General features: G+C 52.1%; 1 pseudogene; it reads right to left on the bottom strand.

Annotated features, from left to right (window-relative positions):
* Positions 1-332: 332 nt before the first annotated feature.
* LOC131398610 (sphingomyelin phosphodiesterase 4-like) lies at positions 333-12,194 on the bottom strand (annotated as a pseudogene).
* Between the last annotated feature and the right edge of the window lie 9,324 nt (positions 12,195-21,518).

Below are 21,518 nucleotides of genomic sequence, written 5' to 3' on the forward strand. Positions count from 1 at the left end.
GCTGAGCTACTGTCCTGGTGTCACCCGGGGACAGGAGACTCACGCCACACACTGCCCACCTCAAGGACAGCATGGGCAGAGGGCCAAAGGCCCTCCCGGGGATGCACTGACTCCTGAGCCTCACACGGCTAAACCCTCAAATGGCTAAAGAAGAGAAAGGCCTTCAGAGCCACCACACTGCGGGGCCTACAGCTGAGGGGATGAGGGAGGGCCTGGCGGCTGGGTGACTCGTGACCCTTTGACACCGTGACCTCCTCATTGCAGGTTCTTCTGGATGCTCCACAGCTGCAGGAAAACGTCCCCAAGAAGCTCAAAGGTGACCAGGCTCAGGCTCAGAGGTGGCCTTCCAGGTGCAAGGGAGGGGCCGTGTGGCCATCCCACTGACTTGCATGGGGACATGGCCAGCCGGCTTGGTCAGCAGCGTCATGGCCACAGAGGTAGCCCAGCACAAGGAGGAGGGTGCAGGGCAGGGGCCCGATGCAGGAGAGAGAGGCCACAAAGAAGGCAGCAGCAGGGACAGCAGCGTCCGGTAGCTGCCCAGGAAGCGCAGGCTGAGCCTGGGCCCTGGGCATGGCCAGCCATGCGACCCCACTGCACAGGGCTCAGCAGGCACCTGTCCCCCAGCCCGGGCTCCGTGAGGTGGTAGCGACAAAGGCTGCTGAGGAAGTTGGTCCAGGAACACAGGGCTGCCATCTGGCCTGCAAACTGGAGCACAGACAGAGGCAGGGGGAGTGGGCACGGGCGGGGGCTGCACTCTCCCCCGGGCTCTCCCCAAGACTGGCAGGACGGGAAGGGGCCACGGAGACGGGGGTCAGCCCAGCCCACCCACACTCACCCTGCGGTTGATGGCGGAGGAGGCCGGAAGAGCAGGCCGACCAGGCCAGCGATCTCACAGCTCTGGGTGGGCTGCAGCTCCGTGTCCCCCTGGTACTCGGTGTCAAACCTGCTCAGCCCATTGATGATCTAGAAGCAGCAGGAGGCACGAGCCCCAGGTGAAACCCGGGCCATGGGCGCGATCCAGAAAATACACCTTTGCCAACGACTCAGAGGAGATGTCTCTGCTACGAGGGTGATGGGGAGACAAGGACAGCCCACGGGGACCAACGGCCATGCTGCGTGCAAAGCCAGACCCCTCAAGGAGATAGCCTTACCTGGCACCGGCCCAGGGGCATGAGGATGAGTCAGTTCTCACCCACAGTGCAGTCTGGGAGCTGCTTCTTTCCATTCTCATTCTGAGTTGTCCCCAAGGCAAGTGTGCGCTGGGCGAGCTGGGCCTCGCTGAGCTGTCAGAGAGAAAGGCCTCTCGGGAGACAGTGGCTGCTTCTCACCACCTCTTTCAGTTTCAAAGGGGAGGGGGAGGACTGGTGCTCATCTCCGGGCCTGTAACAGTGAGAACAAGGGGACCCAGACATGACACTGCAGATATGGGCCTGCACCTCCCACGAGATGAGCCCAGGGGTCCCATGTGGCAGGAACCACACCAGGTCCTGGTACGTGGCCAATCCCAGCCGGGCAGGGGGTGAGCGCCACAGGACCAAACCCTGGGAGGGGAGAACTCCACGGCTTACACTGGAATGTCTCGCACAGGCACTCCAGGGCCTCCTCCAGGTGCTCCGCCGTCTGCGGACCCTGTCCTGCCCCAGCTCGTCCAGGTCGTTGGCTGGGGAGCAGCCATCTGTGTCCACGGGGCAGAAGCCCAGGCACAACAGAACGGGGCGGCTGGCTGCGCTCCCCACACCGATGGACTGGGCGGTCTGCTGGGCCTGCGTGAGGAGCTGAGCCAGGCGCGGGACCTGGGGGGCAGACGGGCAGGTCAGCAGGCTCTGGGGGCATCACCCATCACTCACAGCACCCAGCCACCAACAGACCGGCGGAGAGGGCCAGGAGGGGTGGCTTCCGCGTGATGAGGACTTTTAAAGACTAAGATGCGTATTCTAAGTGTGGATAATTCCCAACAAACACTGCCTTTACTATCAGAATAAATCAGACTTCGCTGAACAAAAGGGGAGAGGGTGGAGCAGCGTCTCCTGGACCCCCAGCCTTCCTCTTCTCCTTTCCAAGACGCACGGCTCTGCCCTGGCGCTGTCCCAGAGCCTCAGGACACCCTGTGGCCAGGCAGAGCCCCGACTCACTCACCAGCGTCCGGACCTCGGCCGGAACATCGGGGTGTCCTTGCAGTCCCGGCCCTCCAGGCCATGGACGTGGCTCTTCACCTTGGAGGAGGTGTTGGTGATGGCCGGTGGCCACGACGACAGGAAACTGCTGGTGAACGTGGGGCCATGAAGAGGCGGTGCTGGCGGTGGGGTGACACGCTCGGGCTCCAGAAACAGCTGCTCGCCTGCAAGGCAGGGCCCAACGCTGGCTTCAGCTTCCAAGGGCACAAAACACGCAGCTGCCCTGACAGGCTTCCCGAGCGCCTCCAAAGGTTTGTGCGGGGGGTGACTGTGCGGCGTGGAACTCCCACCCAGGAGGAAGCGAGAGACCAAGGCCTAACAGAGCCCGCTAAGACGACAGTGTGACGGAGACAGAGATCGCCTCCTGATGCCACCACCAGGGTCAGCAGGGAGCCACAGCTGGGAGCTCTGCTTCCCCTCCTGCCGGGCACACCCACAGCCCCGGGCCCCCGTACCACCAGGGAAAGGAGGGGAGCAGCCAGGCTCAGACTGTCACCCCGCCACCGTGCACCAGGGCTGCAGGTGGCTCAGCCTCATCTGCAGGACCTGGGGAGACACGTGTGCCCTGAGGGCCCGTGGGCTGGCAGTCAGGCGGCTGGGGCTTTGGGCCAAACCCTTGTGTGGCCTGGAGCAGGCTCCCGGGAAGGGTTCAGATGAGCAGGGGCGCGTCTCTAGCCGAGGGGCTTCGGCTCTGCCACCTGGTTCTGGTGTCTTCCCATGGACCCCGAGAGGGAACAGCAGATTCCCTCCCACGTCCATCCCACAGGACCTCCCTCACCAGGGCACACGGAGGGCAAAGGCAAAAGCGTGATGGGGCCGACGCTCACGGCCCTGCACGAAGGGGCCAGTGGCTGAAGCAGCGCTGCAGAAAGAGGTAGAGCTGTTGCGGGATGCACACCCAGGTTCTTTACCCGCCGCACGAGAGGGCCCAACAAACCTGGAACGCCAGGCTTATGGCAAGGGAAGAATTCTTACCCTGGGTGACGTCAGCCGGGAGACGAGAGCTCTCCAATTTGTCCCGCCTCCCCGAAAGATGGGAGGCAATGGGTTTAAAGGCTGTGAGGAATGTAACTGCTTGTAGGGAGGGGCAGCCTGGGGCCTTGCTGGTCAGCGCTTTCCCACCAGCCTGTGTTTGGCCTTGTGAGGCTGCTGGCAGGGAGGAGGATGGCGAGATGAGGGAATCGCAGCTGGGTGTCCTTCAACGTTCTCCGTGCTGGAGGGTGGATTCTGGTATCAGGAAACCAAGGAGTTGAGGTCTGAGAAGCTTAAGCTTCTTGATATCAGTTTCCCTATAACAAACCTCAAGAACTGGTAATTAGCCATAACTTCAGTGTGAGCCCAGCTTGAGGCCACCTGGGCTTTTAACAACTTGTAACCTCTATCTGCCTTGTGAAGTTCAGAGATACAAAGGTTTAAAAAAACCAATATTTACATATGAATGTAACTTAGAGAAAGAAGGATAGAGGATGAGTGCTTTTGGTTTTAACTCCATACACTCCGGGTTTAATGTAGGGGAACTGATATCAGGGCCAGTATCAGAGCTTCTGCTGGACAAGCCTCTGGACAGCGGTCCTGCAGGGGAGACGGAGGATCACCTCCTGTTTGCAAGGGTCAGCTCTGCCAGGGGGCATGCTGGGCATCTGCTGGGGGTGAGGCCTCCTATTTCAGCCCCATTCTTCAGAGGAGAAAACCAAGGTTCAGAGAGGTTAGAAAACGTCCCAAGGACACACAGCACACACGTGGCTGATCCAGCGTGGCTCCTGTGCGCACCTCAGCTTGGCTCGCCCCACACAAGTCGCCCACTCTGCCAGCCCCAGTGGGCCTGGGAGTCAGGCCACCACTCCAGCCTTCTCCTGACAGGGCGAGGAGAGGGAGCAGCGCAGAGCGCGGTCTCCAGTGACAACTCAGCCACCTGCTGTGGAGGCGCTTCCAGCCCGCTGGCTTTCCTGGGTGCTCCAGGGACACTGTCAACCAGAGCTCCCCCATCTGCTCAGGGCTGGGGAAGAGGGACAAGACGGAGCAGCAAGACGGGCCTCTGCCCAGCCAGCCTGGCTCTTCCCACTGAAGGGGGCCTTCCCTGGAGGGAAAGGCCACGGCAGCCGGAGAAGCAGCCGGGCGGCCCCTACCCCACTCTGGAGCTGAGACTCTGGGGGCCCGGGTGGGGGTGAGGAGACGGACCCAGGAGGGTCAAGGTGACTTCCCACCTGCCCCACCCTGCAGGGCCTCACACGCCCCCAGGCAGAGGTCACTGTGGGGGACACATGTGCATAGGACAAGGAGGCGGCAGGCTGGGGACAGAGGCCCTGCACACAGCCCCGTCCCCACCGTCTGAATCCCTCCAGGGGGCTGGCGGCGTGGGAGTGAGCAGAGGGAGAGAGCTGCTGGGCCTTCAGGCTGGGGGAGAAGGCGTGCAGGCGCTTCAGCAGCAGGCGCCCCACCAGCACGCGCTCCTCGGTGGGCGTGAACGACTCCTAAGGTCGAGGAGGGAGCGGTGTCAGGACCCAGGCGGGTCTGGGGGAGGCTCCCGGAGCCCACCGTGCTCGGTCCCCAGGTCTGACCCCACTCAGCCTGGGCCCCTCTCTCTGCATCCCTGACAGGAGGGGGGCCGGGCTGGCAGCGGGCCCGCCACCAGGGTGCCACCTGTGCCTGCACCCTGCAGACGTGCCACACCCCGCTGGGTGTAACTGCTGGGTCTGACGGAGACCTGCTCAAAGCGGCTAAGCGCTTGGCCCAGCGCCTGCCGTGCGCCCTGGGACGGCTCCCTAAGACAGACACATCTGCCAGGTGCTTCCCTGCAGGCTGCAGACCCCTTTCCGGCACCCTCTGTGGGTGACTCGGGTCACTGCTGCCCATCTGGGTCCTCAGGGTCCCCACTTCCTGGCCAGCCAGAGGAGGAGCCGGGGACAGGGCGGGCCAGCATCCCACTGTGATCTGGTCTCCAGCCCACCGCCTGGGCAAGTCCAGACAGCTCACTGGGGCCCACGCCTTCCCTTTCGGGTGAACCACTCCCCAGCTCCTCCTCCTCCTCCTGCTGCAACCACCACCCTTCCACCTGCTCCCCCTCGTAGACACAGCAGGTTGGGGGCTCAGCCCAGGGCAGCCCTTCCTCCCTTGCTAATGGACCTGTGGTTAGCACAACCCCCAGAACAAGCACACCCTCAATCTCGTGAGCGGAACTTTCAATTCACAGAGTCCATGAAGGATCTCTGAGACCCAGACCTGAGAGGAGAGTCTGTGTGCTGGCTGTTCAGTGATGGAGAGCGGGGCAGGGGCCCCAAGGAAGTGGTGGACGGCATCGTTCTCAGCTCTGGGGCATCCACACCAACACGCTCCTTTCCCACTCACCCCAGCCCCCTGGGGCATCCACAAACTTGACAGAGGAGCTTCTGGTGGCCACGCCCAAACCCCACGCAGTGCTGGGGCTGGCACAAGCCACCCCTCCCAGCACGCCCAGGTGCAGCAGGCCTTTCATGGGCCCGAGCAGAAGAGGCCACCCGCTGGGCACCGAGCCCCACCCCTGCCACTGCCCATGGCCCCGTCCACTCAGGTCTGTCATGGAAATGCCTCCACAGTCCCAGGTGACACACCCCACAGGTCACTACATCTAGGGACGGAACTCCGGACCAGGGGGTTATTTTCTTCTGCTTCTCTATATTTTTAAGTCCTGGACCGGCCCCGTGGCTTAGCGGTTAAGTGTGCGTGCTCCACTACTGGCGGCCAGGATTCGGATCCCGGGCGCACACCGATGCACCGCTTCTCTGCCCATGCTGAGGCCGTGTCCCACATACAGCCACTAGGAGGATGTGCAACTATGACATACAACTATCTACTGGGGCTTTGGGGGAAAAAAAACGAGGAGGATTGGCAATAGATGTTAGCGCAGAGCCCATCTTCCTCAGCAAAAAGAGGAGGATTAGCACAGATGTTAGCTCAGGGCTGATCTTCCTCACAAAAGAAAATAATAATAAATAAAAAATATATTTTTAAGTCTTTGTGCAATGAATTTGCATCATTTTGAGAAAAAAAGTATGAGATATTTTAATAATAATAAGACAAGAAGGGCATCAAAGACCGCAGGGCACCAATGCCAGGCTGTGACTCCCCACCAGGAGCCTTCCCCTCTCTCACTCCTGGCCCCTGGCCATGACCCTGGCCACCACCCCTTCAGGTCAGGGGAGGTGAGAGCATCAACCTGGGAACAGGAACCTCTGCCCCATCTCCCCCCACCATGCTGCGGTGTTGCTGGAGAGCCAGGCTCCCCCAACATGCCCCCAGCAACCACCCTGGAACCCTCTCAGGCTATCTTCCCTCTAGGCTTGTCAAGTCAAACTTCTTTTCTTCCAGCTCCCCATCCTCCTGAGCCAAATCCCCCCCGGGAGTCTCTGGCCACAGCTGCACGCAGCTTCCTTCCCCTTTTAAGGACCCTTTCCCAAAGCCCGCAGCGTTCCTCTCTGGGCCTGGCTCTCTCGGGAGCTCTGCACGCCCCTCCCGGGGCTCTCAGCCCTCCTGCTGTGGAGGTGGAAGCAGCCAGATGCTTCTCCAGGGACCCTGCTCTTAGCCGAGGGAGACCCCCCACAACAGAGGCCGGAGCGGCACCCATTTCTGTGCCCGGCCCGCCCACACCGGCCCTTCTAGACCATTCCCTTCCCTCCTCACAGCAGCTGCTGCTTCTGAGCGGGAAGCCCGCTGTGCTGTGCTCACCATCCCATCCCAGCAAACGTGATTTCTCACCCTGTTCTCAAGGTCAGTGCTGTGTGCCCCACCCCCAGGGTGACGGGACAGGCCCCCGGCCATGGGCATGGCTCCAGATGCCCGATCCTGTGGTTCCTGCCCAGACTTCCTGGCACTCCTCTCGTGAATAAGGAACTACAAGGTTGTTGGCCTGAAACACCCCACAGGTCTGAGCTCCACTCCACTGACCTCGAGTTTGTCCACACACTGGTCATTTCTGCCCAAGCAGACCACAGTCCCCACGAGATCACCGCCAGCTCCTGTCCACCTCTGGAGGAGTCCACGAGTCCACAAGAGGCCGGGCTCACAGGAGAAGGTTGGGCCCCAGATCGCCCAGGGATCCACAGCCTCTCTGGGCTGGGGGCCGAGCCCTGTGTTCTCCCCGCCCCTCTGCCTCACACACAGGCTCTGGTTGGCAGAACCGTACCCCCCACAAGTCCCAGGGCCTCCGCACCCTCCGTCATTTCCTGAGTACCAGGCCTGCACTGCAGGTGAGTCAGGCTACTCACTGCAAAGGCCGCACCATTTCACTCCATCGAACCAGGACCGAGCACAGAGCCCTCCAACACCCGAGAACTTGCGATGCCTCAGCTGGCAGGGCTTGGCCAGGCGGATTTGGTGACCCCACAGCCAGCTGGGGTCATATGCCTCGCTCCCTGCCACATGCCACACACCCCAGACCCAGGCTTGTCTGCAAAGCCGGGGGCCGGGCCAGGCTAAAGGCTGTCCCCACTCCTCCCCCCTCACACGTGGGTCTCACTCTGCCTGGAACTGGTCTCTGAATCACCCCAGCCAGCTCCCTGCGAGACCCTTGCTTTCCTGCTGCCCTGGCGCTAGCTCTGTGGCTTACACCACGGGCAGGCATGAAGGGAACAACACGAGAGTGGCCAGTACCTGGCAGGCGTGGAGGGGCCGGAGGCTGGGCTGGGCAGGGCTGTGGAGGGTGCTAGAGACACTGGGTGGGTAGTGCAGAACCTCCAGCTGAGAGACAACACAACAGAGAGGCCAAGAGAAAGGGGGCAGAGGGCAGAGGAGGGGAGAGTGGAGAGAGAGAGAAAAAAGTGAGAACAAGCCCAGAAGTGAGGAGAAAAAACAACAAAAACAAAAGCAGGCCAGTGACAATCCAACAACCACAGCCCAGAAGCCTCAGGCCAGGAGACACCCCTCAGCCACCCAGACTGAGCCCCGCCCTCCTGGTGGGCCGACCCCAGCCAGGCCCTAGGCAGGCACACTCCTCCACCTGCCAGACAGAGGGATGGGGACAGATAGACCCTCAAGGTCACCTGGGTGCCCCCTCCATGTCGCTGGGGCCTGAAGGCCTCTCCAGCTCCCTGAGGTCAGCCAGACTCACTCTCCCTCCAGAGGGTCCCGCTCTCCCCAACCCTGATCACAGTGCACACAGTGCATGCACGCTGCAGCCCGCCAGGAGCCCAGGGCCCTCGCTGGGACCCGCTGCTGGCCACCAAGGCCCAGAAGGCCCTGAGGCTCAAAGAAACTTCTGAGGAGCCAGTTCCAGACGGAGGCCTCTCTGCCCAGGAAAGAAAAATATGTAATTTATTAGACTTCCCTGGGTTGTCCTGATGAGAAATTTACCAAATCAGTACATGATATGATCGATTCCTGGGTCTAAGATCCAATCAGTGTCCCAGGCCACGTGCAAGAAGGTGTCAGACCCCACCCACCACAAAAACGGCTGCGCGCCGATGCTCTGGAGGAAGTGGAGGGCAGCGTGGGCACTGGGTGGGTGGGGGCTGCCGGGCGCCACCTCAGCGGGAAAGCAGGAGGTGCTGTGATGGTAGAAGGGACAGACCCGGACGTGACTCCCAGAGGCATCTCGGCTCCCCCACCTCCAGCGCACAAGCACCACAGCCTCATCTGATCCTGCTGTCAGGGAGGGGGCTCTCGGAGCAGCACGGGGAGGACCCCAGAGAGGACAGGCCTCCAGCCCTCAGGGCGCACACCCACCACAGAACAAAAGCCACCTGCTCTTGAGCAACTGAGTGAGGGGTGAGGGTGGGTTTCTGCTTCCCCTCATCCAGCCCTTGGAAACCAGCTGCAATCGAGGACAGGAAGCCGCAGGTTGACCAGGCACCAGGGCCGGAGCAGGAGATGGGGAGACAGACTGCGGCAACATACCTTGGCGTGAGGGGACTTCTTGGTACATCTCCAAGGAATAATGATGAAGCCACATTTCAACAAACACCTGCAAAAGAGCATCAGCTGCTCAAATGATTTTCAACAAGGGCATCAACACCATCCATGGGGAAAAGGAAGGTCTTTTCAACAAACGCTGCCAGAAAACAGGATCCCCACATGCAAAGGAATGAAGCTGGCCCCTCACCTCACGCCATTACAAACAATGACTCTAAGTGGATCAAAGCCTTAAATGTAAGAGCTGAAACTATAAAACTCCTAGAAGAAAGCATGGGGGGAATGCATCATGACATTGAATTTGGCAATGATTTCCTAGATATGACTCCAAAAGCACATGCAACAGAGGAAGAAAATAGACAAAGTGGACTTCATAAAAGTTAAAAACTTCTGTGCATCAAAAGACACTCTCGAGTAAAAGGGCAACCCACGGAATGGGGGGAAATGTTTGCAAATTACATCTCTCATAAGGGATTAATATCCAGAATATGTAGAGAACTCCTAAAACTCAGCAATAAAAAAACAAACAACAACCCAATTCAAAAATGGGCAAAGGATTTGAACAGACATTTCTCCAAAGAAGACAAACAAATAGCCAATAAGGAGCTGAGAAGATGCTCACCACCACTAATCATTAGAACAACGCTAACCAAGATCACAATGAGATACCACCTCACATCCATGAGGATGGCTATAGTCAAAAGACAGAAAATGGGGGCCAGCCCGGTGGCGTAGCAGTTAAGTTCACATGCTCTGCTTCAGTGGCCCGGGGTTCGCAGGTTCGGATCCCAGGCACGGACCAACGCAGTGCTTATAAGCCATGCTGTGGCTGCTTCCCATATAAAGTAGAGAAAGCTGGGCACCAATGTTAGCCCAGGGCCAAGCTTCCTCAGCAAAAACAGGAGGATTGGCAACGGATGTTAGCTCAGGGCCGGTCTTCCTCACACACACACAAAAAGACAGCAAATAGCAAGCTCTGGTGAGGATGTGGAGAGACTGGACCCCTTGTGCCCTGATGGAGGGAATGTAAAATGGTACAGCCACTGTGGAAAACAGTATTGCGGTTCCTCAAAAAATTAAACAGAATTACCAGATGGTTCAGCAATTCCATTTCTGGGTATATACCTCCCAGAAATTGAAAGTAGGGTCTCCAAGAGATATTTCCATATCCATGTTAATAGCAGCATTATTTTCTTTTTTATTTTTTTTTTTGTGAGGAAGATCAGCCCTGAGCTAATATCTGCCAATCCTCCTCTTTTTGCTGAGGAAGATTGGCTGTGGGCCAACATCCATGCCCATCTTCCTCCACTTTATATGGGACGCCACCACAGCATGGCTTGCCAAGCAGTGTGTCAGTGCGCGCCTGGGATCTGAACTAGTGAACCCTGGGCCGCCGCAGCGGAGCACGCACACTTAACCGCTTGCGCCACCAGACCGGCCCCCATAGCAGCATTATTTTCAATAGCCAAGAGGTGGAAGCAACCTAAGTGTCCGTTGACAGACGAATGGAAAAACAAATGTGGTCTATCCATACAACGGAATATTATTCGGCCTTAAAAAGGAAGTTCTGCCACATGCTACAGTGTGGATGAACCCTGAAGACAATATGCTAAGTGAAATAAGTCAGTCATAAAAAGACAAATACTGTGTGATTCCACTTATCTAGGTACCTAGAGGAGTCAAATTCATAGAGACAGAAAGTCGAGTGGTGGTTGCCAGGGGATGGGAGGAAGGGAAATGGGGAATTGTCTAATGGGTACAGAGTTTCAGTTTTACAAGATGAAAAAGTTCTGGAGATCCATTACAACCATGCAAATATACTTAACACTACTGAACCGTACACTTTAAAATACTTAAGATGGTAAATTTTATGTTCTGTGTATTTTACCATAATTCAAAAAAAAATTTTTTTAAATAAAAAAAGAGCATCAGCGTTTCACTCCAGGAAACAACCTCCAGTTCTGCCCTGTAAGCCCAGGTCTTGGTCACCTGCCCTCCCCCCGGGCTGGCAGAGGCCAGAGCCCACATTAGCTGTGAGCCAGGGGAAGCACCGGGGCCCCCTTCTGTGAACAGGCGGATGATTCCAGCTGCCCGACCTCCTGGTGCTGCTGTGACAATGACATGGAAGCCTCAAAAAGCACAGCAACCCACACGCCACAAGTTATGTACAAGGTAGGAGGGACAGAATCCCATCCTATCCACATTCCAGGTGTCAACAAGCAATGCGCCTGGTTACCAACTCAGCCCCAGAGTCCAGGGTCAGAATCGGCCAAATTCCTCCCAGCCATGCTGGGAAGAGACAGGCTGGCCTGGGGGGCGGTCAGCGGTGCGCTGAGGGAGGGAGCCAGCCCAAGCCTGAGGCAGAGTCTGGAGCCCGCACATGGCAGACAAGGGGCCCTGCCATCTCCTGTTTGGATCCCCTGACATGGAAGGGCCCGGGGCTGCCTGCCGACCAAGGTGAAGGCTTCAAGGGCCCTCTCTGCTCAGCATCATAAGAATGCTGCTGGGGCAGGGTTTACACCCACACAAGGGTGATCACAGGAACCATCTCCATCGACAGGGGGTGGGTCAGGGAGGCGGGGTGGGGTGAGGAGAGCATTTACATGGATCCACTGGAAACTAAAAGACTAGGCAGCGATTACATCACCATGAGAAAAACAAAACCAAATCCTGTGGAGAGGGAATCCTGGGATGAAAAACACAGCCAATGACACATAGGTTAGACAGGTGGGTAACTTTCTTCTGTCTCTGGTTCCTAAACGTCACAGCAGGAAAACACTAACAATTTAGAACCATCCCCAGGATGAGGGGCAGTCTTTAGGCCTCTGCCCCATGGGGTGGAAGGTGGCTGAGCTGTTTATTTTGAAATGGAAGCAGAGAAGAGCCGCCTCGGCTCTCACCTGGAGCATTGTTTCCGACCTCCAGATCTTGTGGGAGGCAGGGTCTGCATTCACAGACGTCTGATGAGAGATGTGTCACTTCAGGAGGCTGGTGTGGTAGAGGCCACAGGAAGTGAAAGGCATGGCTGGTGCCCTGAGGAAGACACAGAAACAGGCCTTAGGTAGGGGCTCCTGCTGGCATAACCAGGGGCAATCTGGACATCAAAGTTAATGACAGCAGTAACGATTACAACCTGTTGAATCATACAATGACCCCCAAGTCCAGGTTGATATACACAAATAAATAAACAAGAAAAGTCTTCCTTACCATAGAGTGCCTGCTAACAAATGCAAGAATGATAGAATCAGAAAATCATCACTTGGCAACCAACCTATTAACAACTGTTCTGGCCGAGGATCATCAAGGGATGCTAACACTAGTGATAACTGCACAGTCTCAGTATATTTTCCCACTAAAGCCCCCTTGTTAATTAATTTAGACACAAAGTACTTATTCAACTTTACAGCAGGAAAACCTGGCCAACACTCCTTAGCCCAGTGATCAAGCTAATGTCCCCAGTGATGGGGTACAGACACCCTGGGCCACGGCTGCAGTGCTCCTCCCAAAAACGCCCAACCTGGGCCTAAACCCGAGGAAACACCAGAGAACACACACCCAGGCTGCACACTTTACAGGCGTCAAGGTCAGGAAAGACTGAAGGACAGTTCCAGACTGATGGGCACTAGAGAGACAACTGCAGGCAGCGAGTGACCCTGCACTGGGTCCCAGCTGGGTAGTGGATATTAGTGGGGTAGCTGGTGAAACTCGAGTGGGTCTGAGGATCAGATGGTATCCTGGTAGCAATACTAACCCCCTGATTTGAATAGAAGTGCTGTGGTTATAAAGGAGACTGCACTCGCTTTTAGGAAATACACTCTGAAATGTTCAGAGGTTATGGGGCATCATGTCTGTAACTTACTCCAACAACCCAGAAAGAAACCTACGCAGATAAACAGAGAGAGGAGGAAACAGTTCAGAAATCTGGGTGAAGGGTCACTGAAAGTTCTTTATGTTGTGTGTAGCAGCTTTTCTGTGTCTGGAATTATATGTTAAAACAAGCAAACAAAATCGGGTCCAGAAAACCGCTTGGCAGCTGCAGTCTGCCTTGGAGAGGGCACGAACCTGGCCCCCCAAGTCCTCCTCCTCAGCCACAGCATCATCAACACCTGGGCAGCCTCTCCCCACTTCTGTGCCCCCTGACCCCTACCACTCTCTTCCTGTCAATTCCCTTTCCTTGGGGACGTCTGTCTACACGGGAATTTGGGGAGATGGCGTGGCACGTGCCAGCAGAGGTGGGGTGGGCAGCAACTGCAGGAAAGAGCCTGCCTGCAGCCTCCCGGGGAGACAGGGAGACAGGGGGCCAGCGAGGTTGAGGAGGGGTCAGAGGAGCACAGGCGGCGGCTGCCAGGGCAGGAGGGTCTCCTGGGGAGAGCTGACCCAGATGCTCCAGGTTTAGGGCTTAGCAAGGCCCCAGTTCACCCTTGGGCCGAGGCTGGCTACACACTCCCCTCCTGCACAGTCCAGCTGCAGCCCTGCCTGCTCCGACTGGCACAAAAGGCTCTTCACCCCGGGGCCACTGGTTCAGGCCAAGACCTGTTGCTGGAGCCCACACAGATGCCGACTATTCTCAGTTGTCCACAGGCCCACCTTCCGCGGCCTGCCTACAACTCCTTTCTCTCCAGAACCATCCAGCCAGCAGCATCAATCAGCTCTCAGCTTCGTGTCCCCGGCCACCCTGCTCAGTGCCTCCGTGTGGGGCTTGGGTGCCCCGAGTGGTGAGGGCTGCTCCAGGCAGAGCACAGCCCGTTCCCACACCAGAGCCAGGCCTCGTCAATGTGACCACAGGACCCGACCGCGCGGATGGCCCCTGAAAACCAAAACACAGAGGCCTCCCTCACCCCGCCCTCCAGTCTGTGCCAGGGCAGCTGAGGTTGGGGAATCTCAAGTATAAGAAAAATCAGGGAACCCTGGACACAGAGCGGCACCATTGACCCCGTAAGCAACGCCCACTGACTGGGCCACTGCCCATCCCCAGGCAGCGCAGAGAGGCGGCTACCAGGCCCAACCCCGCACGGGGCACAGGTTCGCGCCAGACCGCGCCCCGGATCCGCCCCACCCCGAGGACACGTGCACGTCAGGCCCCGCCCCGGACTCCAGGCCCCGCCCCTCGCTCCCCCTCCCTCTGTGGTTCCTGCCGCCCTGGCTGAGGCGACACCTGGAGACCCCGAGCTGTGGCTCCAGGTGAGTCCGCGGTGGGCGGCGGCCCGGGACGGGGTGGGCGAGCGGCCGGGGACGGGCCGGGGTCGCCCGGGGCGGCGGACGCGAGGGGCGGTGCGGGTCCGAGTGTGCGGGCGCCTCCACCAGGGACCCCCATTCCCCCCCCATCGCCTCCCCACCCGGGTCCCTGCCACCCTCCGCCTTGCTGGGCCGGCGGGCCGCGGACCGTTAGCCGGGGTGGGGTCCCCACCCTTAGACCCCAGGGTTCGGGCAAGCGGCTTTGGGGCTGGGGGCCGGGTTCTGTCCAGAGCAGCCTCGCGGGGCCCGGGGTGAGGGGGCTCTGGGGCCGGCTCTGCGACAGGGGGCGCCAGGATCCTAGAGGACTCTGCGCACTCTGAATTAATCAAGGAGCCTCTGGCTTTCTCCCAGAACCAACTAGAACCCCTGGGACGTTTATAGGCATGCGAATGCCACAGTGGTAGTTGGGTAAGACGGGGCCTCAGGATGGGAGACACCCCCCCCTGCTCCAGGGCTGCAGTCCCCCGTAATGAGTGGACCCCGCATGGTGCACTCATGGAAATTCTCTGGTCCCTCAGGGCCTCCAGCCTCCCCACCCACACCCCACCAGCCAGACGAGGGTGCCCCCTGGACCCTGCTTCTCTCTGCACTGCTCCCCATTAAATTCTGTGGGAAGAAATAAAAAAAGAAAACAAATTCTCCTTGGAGGAGAAACCTTGAGTCTAATTAGCATTTAGGCTTCTCATTGAGAACTTGTTTCTCACATTCTTCCTGGCCAGTGTTGATGGAAGGTGTTGGGGAAGAGGGAGAATCCCCTCTCTGGCCTTTCCCTTAAGGTTCTTATGACTGGCCAAATAATTAAAAAGACAGGTTAGCATGAGAAAATAATACCAAGTTTAATAACAGGTATACATGGGAGAAACCAGGGAAACTGAGTTTCTCAGCACAATAGCAGGGATTCTCATCTTCAGCTAAACACAGAGGAGGATGTTGCTGGGGGATGGGAGCGGCTGGGATTTCAGAGGGGAAGAAGACAATTCACATGGAGAGGGAAATGTAACTGTTTGTCAGACAGTTGTTTGCAGGGCGACTATAGAGAATGTGGCCGGAGAGACAGAAATTATAGGAATCAAGACTATGTAGACTTAAGTCTTCTCCTTCTGTCCTGATAAGAGTTTCCACAGATAAGGTCATCCCCACCTCTTCCCAGTACCTAGAGGGAGATACCTTTACCAATGTAAATATTTGGTAAACGGAAATTTGAAAAGAGTGGGCTTATCGAGGACCCTGCCAGTCTGTCCATACCCAGAGTTAAATTCCCTTAGGCAGTTAGTGGGGGAGGTCAAATGTCCATCAGAGAAAATAATCAAGGTAAAGAGATATATTTTGGGGTGGCCAAATTTTGATCTTCCACAGCCCCGCCTTTGAAACTGAAAGTTTCCCAGTCCTTTTGAAACTTAAAGAAGTTTCATAGTCCAGAAGCTGAGTTGGTAGATTGTTTTATCTCACTGAACACATTTTTTAGTCCTGATAATAGAGCAGTCCAGTTAAATTTATTTTAGAAGGTGGTGATGTAGGTGGGCTCCCAAGGTTAGGCCTATATTGTGGAAGTAAGCAAGTAAGTATTTAACGAGAAGCATTTCTCTGGAAACAAAAGAAAAACAAAGTTAATGGTTGGAGCAAATTGTAAACCAGTTTCTGAGTTTAGAGGATAGCCAGTCAAGATTTCTAGATGTCAGCACCAAAGCATCTTTTACAGTTCAAAATGTTTCTGATGATGTCATCAGGTGTTCAGGTACCTGCTTGCAACAGACATGAATCTCTCTTAAGTTTATATTAAGTCCATCTTTAGTTTGTTTTAGTTTGCAAGGCTTCAGGAAAAAGGGCAGGTTTAGTTCTCAGTGATTCCAAATGAGAATGATGGAAAAAATCAAAAACATTACTTTGGATATCTGTAGCCAGATATTTCAGGAGACTAGAAGAAATCAAGATCCAGTCCAGTTAACAGATATAAAACAAAAACCTCAAAAGACAATTAACAAAACGAGGATTTAATATCCACAAATGTATACTATAGTTTCTATTGAAAGAATTTTTCTCCCTCGTTTTTATCAAAGATAGCCAAATTAAGACTAACTAGTTTGTAAAATAAGTTTAGTTTCAATAAATTTGGCCCAATTGTTTACATAAGTACAGCAAGAATAGTAATTGATCATATAAGCTCTTTTAAATCTGTTTTGCTGGAACTCTTTATAAGGAATCTCAGATTGAATTTCAAGGGCCTCTCGAGGCCAGGAAAGCCAAGCCAAGGACTTTGTCATCAGCCTTTGCCTGCAATACCTACAGATTTGGGTCTCTTCCTCGCCTCTGGGGGTTCCCCCAAAATATTTCGAGGTTCCTTGTACCTGCCAGATAAGTGACATTCCTTACTTTTCCAGTAAGTGTTGCTTGGAACATAAGGTACCAGGCCAATATTTCCACATGGCTTTATTTCATAAAGTCTAGTTTTCATTCCTCAAAAGCTGTATGGCTATATCACAAATATGTTCTAGTCACAGCCTTGGTAATAGAACCAGTGTTTGCAATTGTGTCCTGTTATAAAGAGAATAGATTCTTATTGAACTTACGGAAATAACTATATTGCCATGAAATAAGAATATTTACTTACTAAGAGTTTCCAAATTCTGGAGGGATCAAGTAGAGAGAAAAAGAGAAATATTTCAATTTTCCTTATAAAGGTATCATTTACCAAATTGCTATAAATCATAGCTCAGGAAAAAAGAAAAAACTTTTTCTTAAATCTGAAAAAACAAAACATGTAAAAAAAATCAGCAGTATTTCAAACAAAAGTCATAAAAATTATAATCATTATCAGTTCATTCAGTCCAACATAATCAATTCTTGATCTTAATCTTCTGCTAGCAGTTTCTTGAAGTCAGCAGTTTCTCTGTTATAGTTCTGTTATTTCTTAACCACTTCAGTTTTATGATCAGAAAGTTTGTCAGAAACCTGTATTTCAGAGTAAATGTTAGAGTCCTTTCCATGAACTTCTCTGAAGATGAAACATATTTTGCAAAAGCGTTAGAGCAAAGAAATAAGTCCGTAAACAGCAAGACCTCCAAATGGCAATGGACAAAGAAATTTGGTTAATTTTATGACATAACCAGAACCAGACTGATAACCAGGACAGATCAGAATTTCAGTAATGTTATATAATTTTAAAACGCCTATATCAATAATATTCACCCACTTAATACCACCTAACATGGTTTATCATGAACACTTGATCAAGTATGAAACAATGCTCACTATGAAACAGTCCAGGGCAGACAGTTAAAATAGTCAAAAAAAAACCTTAATAGTCCTTTTGAACATAGGAAATTATTTTAACAAAACATGGACTTTCTGTCTTTTAGGTAGACTTACTCAAAGGTAAAGAAACCTTTTATAACCTCTGTTATGAGAGGTTCGGGGATTCGATCAGAGACGTAAAAGACACTTTCCACTCCAAACAAATGGACTGAAGGTATATTTTATTATATAGAGGATAGTAAAGGTGACAGTCTGCAAACAGATCCAAATAGGTCAAATATTAAGAGGGAAAAAACATCAGCCCGACTGGAAAGGGAAAACACCCACATCGGCTGAAGAGAAATGACACAAATCAACCAGAAAGAGAAACACCAGGTTGACCGAAAAGAGAACACATCAAATCAATTACTTCATATCAAATCAATTACTTCACATCAAATCAGTTACTCGCAACATCCACGCCCCACTGCCGGGAGAGCCCTGTCAATCGACACGGCTGGGCAAGAATCACACGTCCTGGGCAAGGTGTCCCTTCCACAGGTGGAACTCTCACCGGGTCTCAGTCTCCAGCAGTTTATATAAGCAGTTACAGAGTTTGCAGAGCAAGCATCTAGTGTTCCCATGCACAAAATGGTTATCAGTGGCGTACGTGCACTGAGCCCCTTGGCTAATGTCCCAGCCCAGTACTTGTGTACGTGCATTGTTCTCTTTGGTTATCATCTTAGCCCGGCATAGATGGCCAGTCCATCCCGTGCTACGACACTCTAAGAGCCTTGAAATGTTACAACTTGTAACTCTCTCCGTGGGAGAAGGGCCAGTTCCCACCACGCAGAAAGCAGCTTTTATATTTCTTTTTGTGCTGGTGGCTGTAGGTCAACGGAGCGGCCAAACATGGCTGTACTCATGTCAAGACATATTCGGCCCTGGCCGTCTCCATTAACCATAAGACACCATATGCACAGACAATGAACTTCGTACACAAGTACATAAGGCACATCCAAGAATCCAAAATCCAATGACTACAATAATTATAAAACTATCTCACAATAAAGGACCCAAACCCCAAGGTAACCAATCAAATAACCCCTTAGAATATGAAATGTTATTAACTTGATCTTGCAAATCATGTACAGCATCAAAGATAACATTAGATAAGGTAACATTTAGGCCTAACAAACTAGCTTGTAGAAGTCCAGATCAGCCCCCATCATGGAGGGTAGCAGAAGGCAGGGTAATAGAGAAATTATCTTATATTGAGAAGTTGCTTGATGTTTCTGAGACCAAATTTCTCGGCCATTCATAGTCCAGGTTATAGGTCCCATTGGTGTAGAGCAGTTGGTCTAACAGTGCAGGGTCAAAGGTTGTCCTACGGAGATGTTAGTTGGTGTGGAGGTCTGCAGCAGACATGGAGTTGCAGCATAGGATAATGAACACAGCAGGAATATCTATTCACGCAAAGAAACAGAATTTTTAGGAACATGATGTAACTGTTTATTTCCTGGATACATAACTATGAGTGTTGCAGTGGGCCCTTGGGCCACTACTTCTGTGGCACGGGGAACCGCATTGGGTGGATGTGTCATCCACACTTTTGCTCTAGGTTTCCATCCATCTGTAGACCCAAATCCTTGCATTCCTCTTTTAGTTAATTCACTTGGAGGTTGTCCTTGTGACACAGTTGAAGTCAGGAGGGGAAGCACCAATAATTGTCCCATTTCTTCCCCAGACTCTACAGTTAGTACTGTGTCACTACCATTATATAATATAAATTTTATTTCTCCTTGGTAATCTGAATTAATGACTCCTCCTAGTACATCAATACCTTTGCTGCCAGTCCAGAGCGTCCTTTTAATAAACCAAAGGTGTTTTTGGGAAATTGTATCCTTATCCCAGTAGGGACTATAGACTGCTTCTTAGAGGGCAATTGAATAGAATGAACAGTAGATAAATCCAATCCAGCCGCTTCGGCCGTGGCACGAAAAGGCGGTTTAGCAGACCGAGTCAGGGGCCAATAGGTTAAGGTCATAAGCTCATGGGTGGCGGCTGCCACTTCTGTAATCTTTGCTGGTAACAACCTTGACAGAGGAGTCTCATTAGGGCCTAGTGGCCTATTATTTAACACATTTAGAGCAGTACTTAGATGGTTGTGCCACCCCTTTAAGGAGCCATGACCAAGTTTCCTCAACTGTTGTTTAAGCAATCCATTCATTTGTTCTATGAGGCCTGCAGCTTGGGGGTAATAAGCTATATGATAAATCCATTCTATATAATTTTCCTTGGTATAAGTTTGAATCAACTTACCTGTAAAGTGGGAACCGTTGTCACTCTGAATTTGCCTTGGTGTTCCATAATATAACTTAATTGTATCTAATAATTTTATGGCACTCTGTTGGGTGGCCACTTTAGCTGGCATAGCCAATAAATAACCAGAATATGTATCAACAGCAGTGCAGGCATAAGTATATTCACAAGAATTTGGCAATGGTCCAATAAAATCTATTTGCCATGTATGGGCGGGAAGTAATCCCTTTTGGATATGACCTTGGTAGGGGTGTGGAACTCCCCGTTTATTTAACTGTTGGCATAACTGACATTGTTGTACTGCAGTGGCAATATCATCATGGGTGACAAGGATTCTCCTTTGTTGTGCCCACCTGTATGAAGTTTGTTCTCCCAAGTGTCCACTCTTTTCGTGGACCCATAGTGCTAAGCCTGGGTTGTGCGTTGCATGACTTTGCACCAGCTGATCAGCATAAGAGTTATACTTCTGTTCTGTAGAAATTAAAGAACTGTGAGCATCAACATGAAATACAGTAACAATTGTATTTTGGCATCATAATTATATGTCTTTTTGTAATTTTTTTTAAGTTAAAAAAACTTTAATTTTGGCAGAAGTTTATCAAAAATATCAAAAGATTTTAAAACACTTGGTCAAATAGGAAACAATGCCTAGTTATTTATTTAATCAAGTTGACAACAGAAACAGTTAAAGGCAAACAGAGAGTTAAAACAGTCAAAAAACAAAAACAAAAACCTTAAGGGAGAGACTTCAGTCCTTTTGAACATAGGAAATTATTTTAACAAAACATAGGTGTTTTGTCTTTTACATAGACTTACTCAAAAGAACACCTTTTAATCTCTATATAAAGAGCAGACTAAAAGTTTAAGAAAATTACCTTTATAAGAGAGAAAGCCAAATTTTAATTTTTTATCAGCTTACTTTAGCCAACTTGATCATGTGCAAAACTCCTCAGGGCTTTACTTTTATAAACCTTCTGTCACTTATTTTTTACATTTAGAATTTGTCCTACGCCTTTTTTCTTTTCTTAGTACTTTAGGACAAATTTATTTTTCTTAACAAAACAAACATAAATATCTCTATTCTTTATACCTTCTTTATGGACAACATACCTTTTGCTTTTTTTGTATACAGATTTTCCAGAAATGTGTACTTTCTCATAGAAAATTCCTCAACATGCACATAACATGTTTATCAATAAATGTAAGCATCTTTCAGTTTTTTTTTTTTTGAGATAAGAAACCATAGGCAGACAAATTTATGCTTAGTAACCAATTTTTAATGTTTTATCTTATGTGGAAACGACCCAGAGACTCAATAAATTTTTATCAACTTAATTTAGCAAAACTCTAAAGCTTCAAGTTACCAAAAAGATTTTGGAAGCTGTTTTTGAAATAACGTTGTCTTTTAGAAGTCTCTGTGTATTAATTAAAGATTGCATTTCATCGTGAGAGGTTTTGAATCCTCTCTTTTAAGAGTGACCCTTAAGGTGAACTCATCTGAAACAGATTCTCCAGAATAGCCATCCCAATTTCAAATTACTTCAAAAGTTTATTTATTTTCACTTGCTTAATTTTAGATCAGGAATTCCGGGGGAGTTGAAGCGGGGAAGCTCAGCAAGAGAGGGGAGAGGAGCAGCAGATTCAGCTTAGGCTGCTGGCATGTTTAATTATTTA

Source organism: Diceros bicornis, chromosome 35 (assembly GCF_020826845.1).
Source record: "Diceros bicornis minor isolate mBicDic1 chromosome 35, mDicBic1.mat.cur, whole genome shotgun sequence".
NCBI classification, from domain to species: domain Eukaryota; kingdom Metazoa; phylum Chordata; class Mammalia; order Perissodactyla; family Rhinocerotidae; genus Diceros; species Diceros bicornis.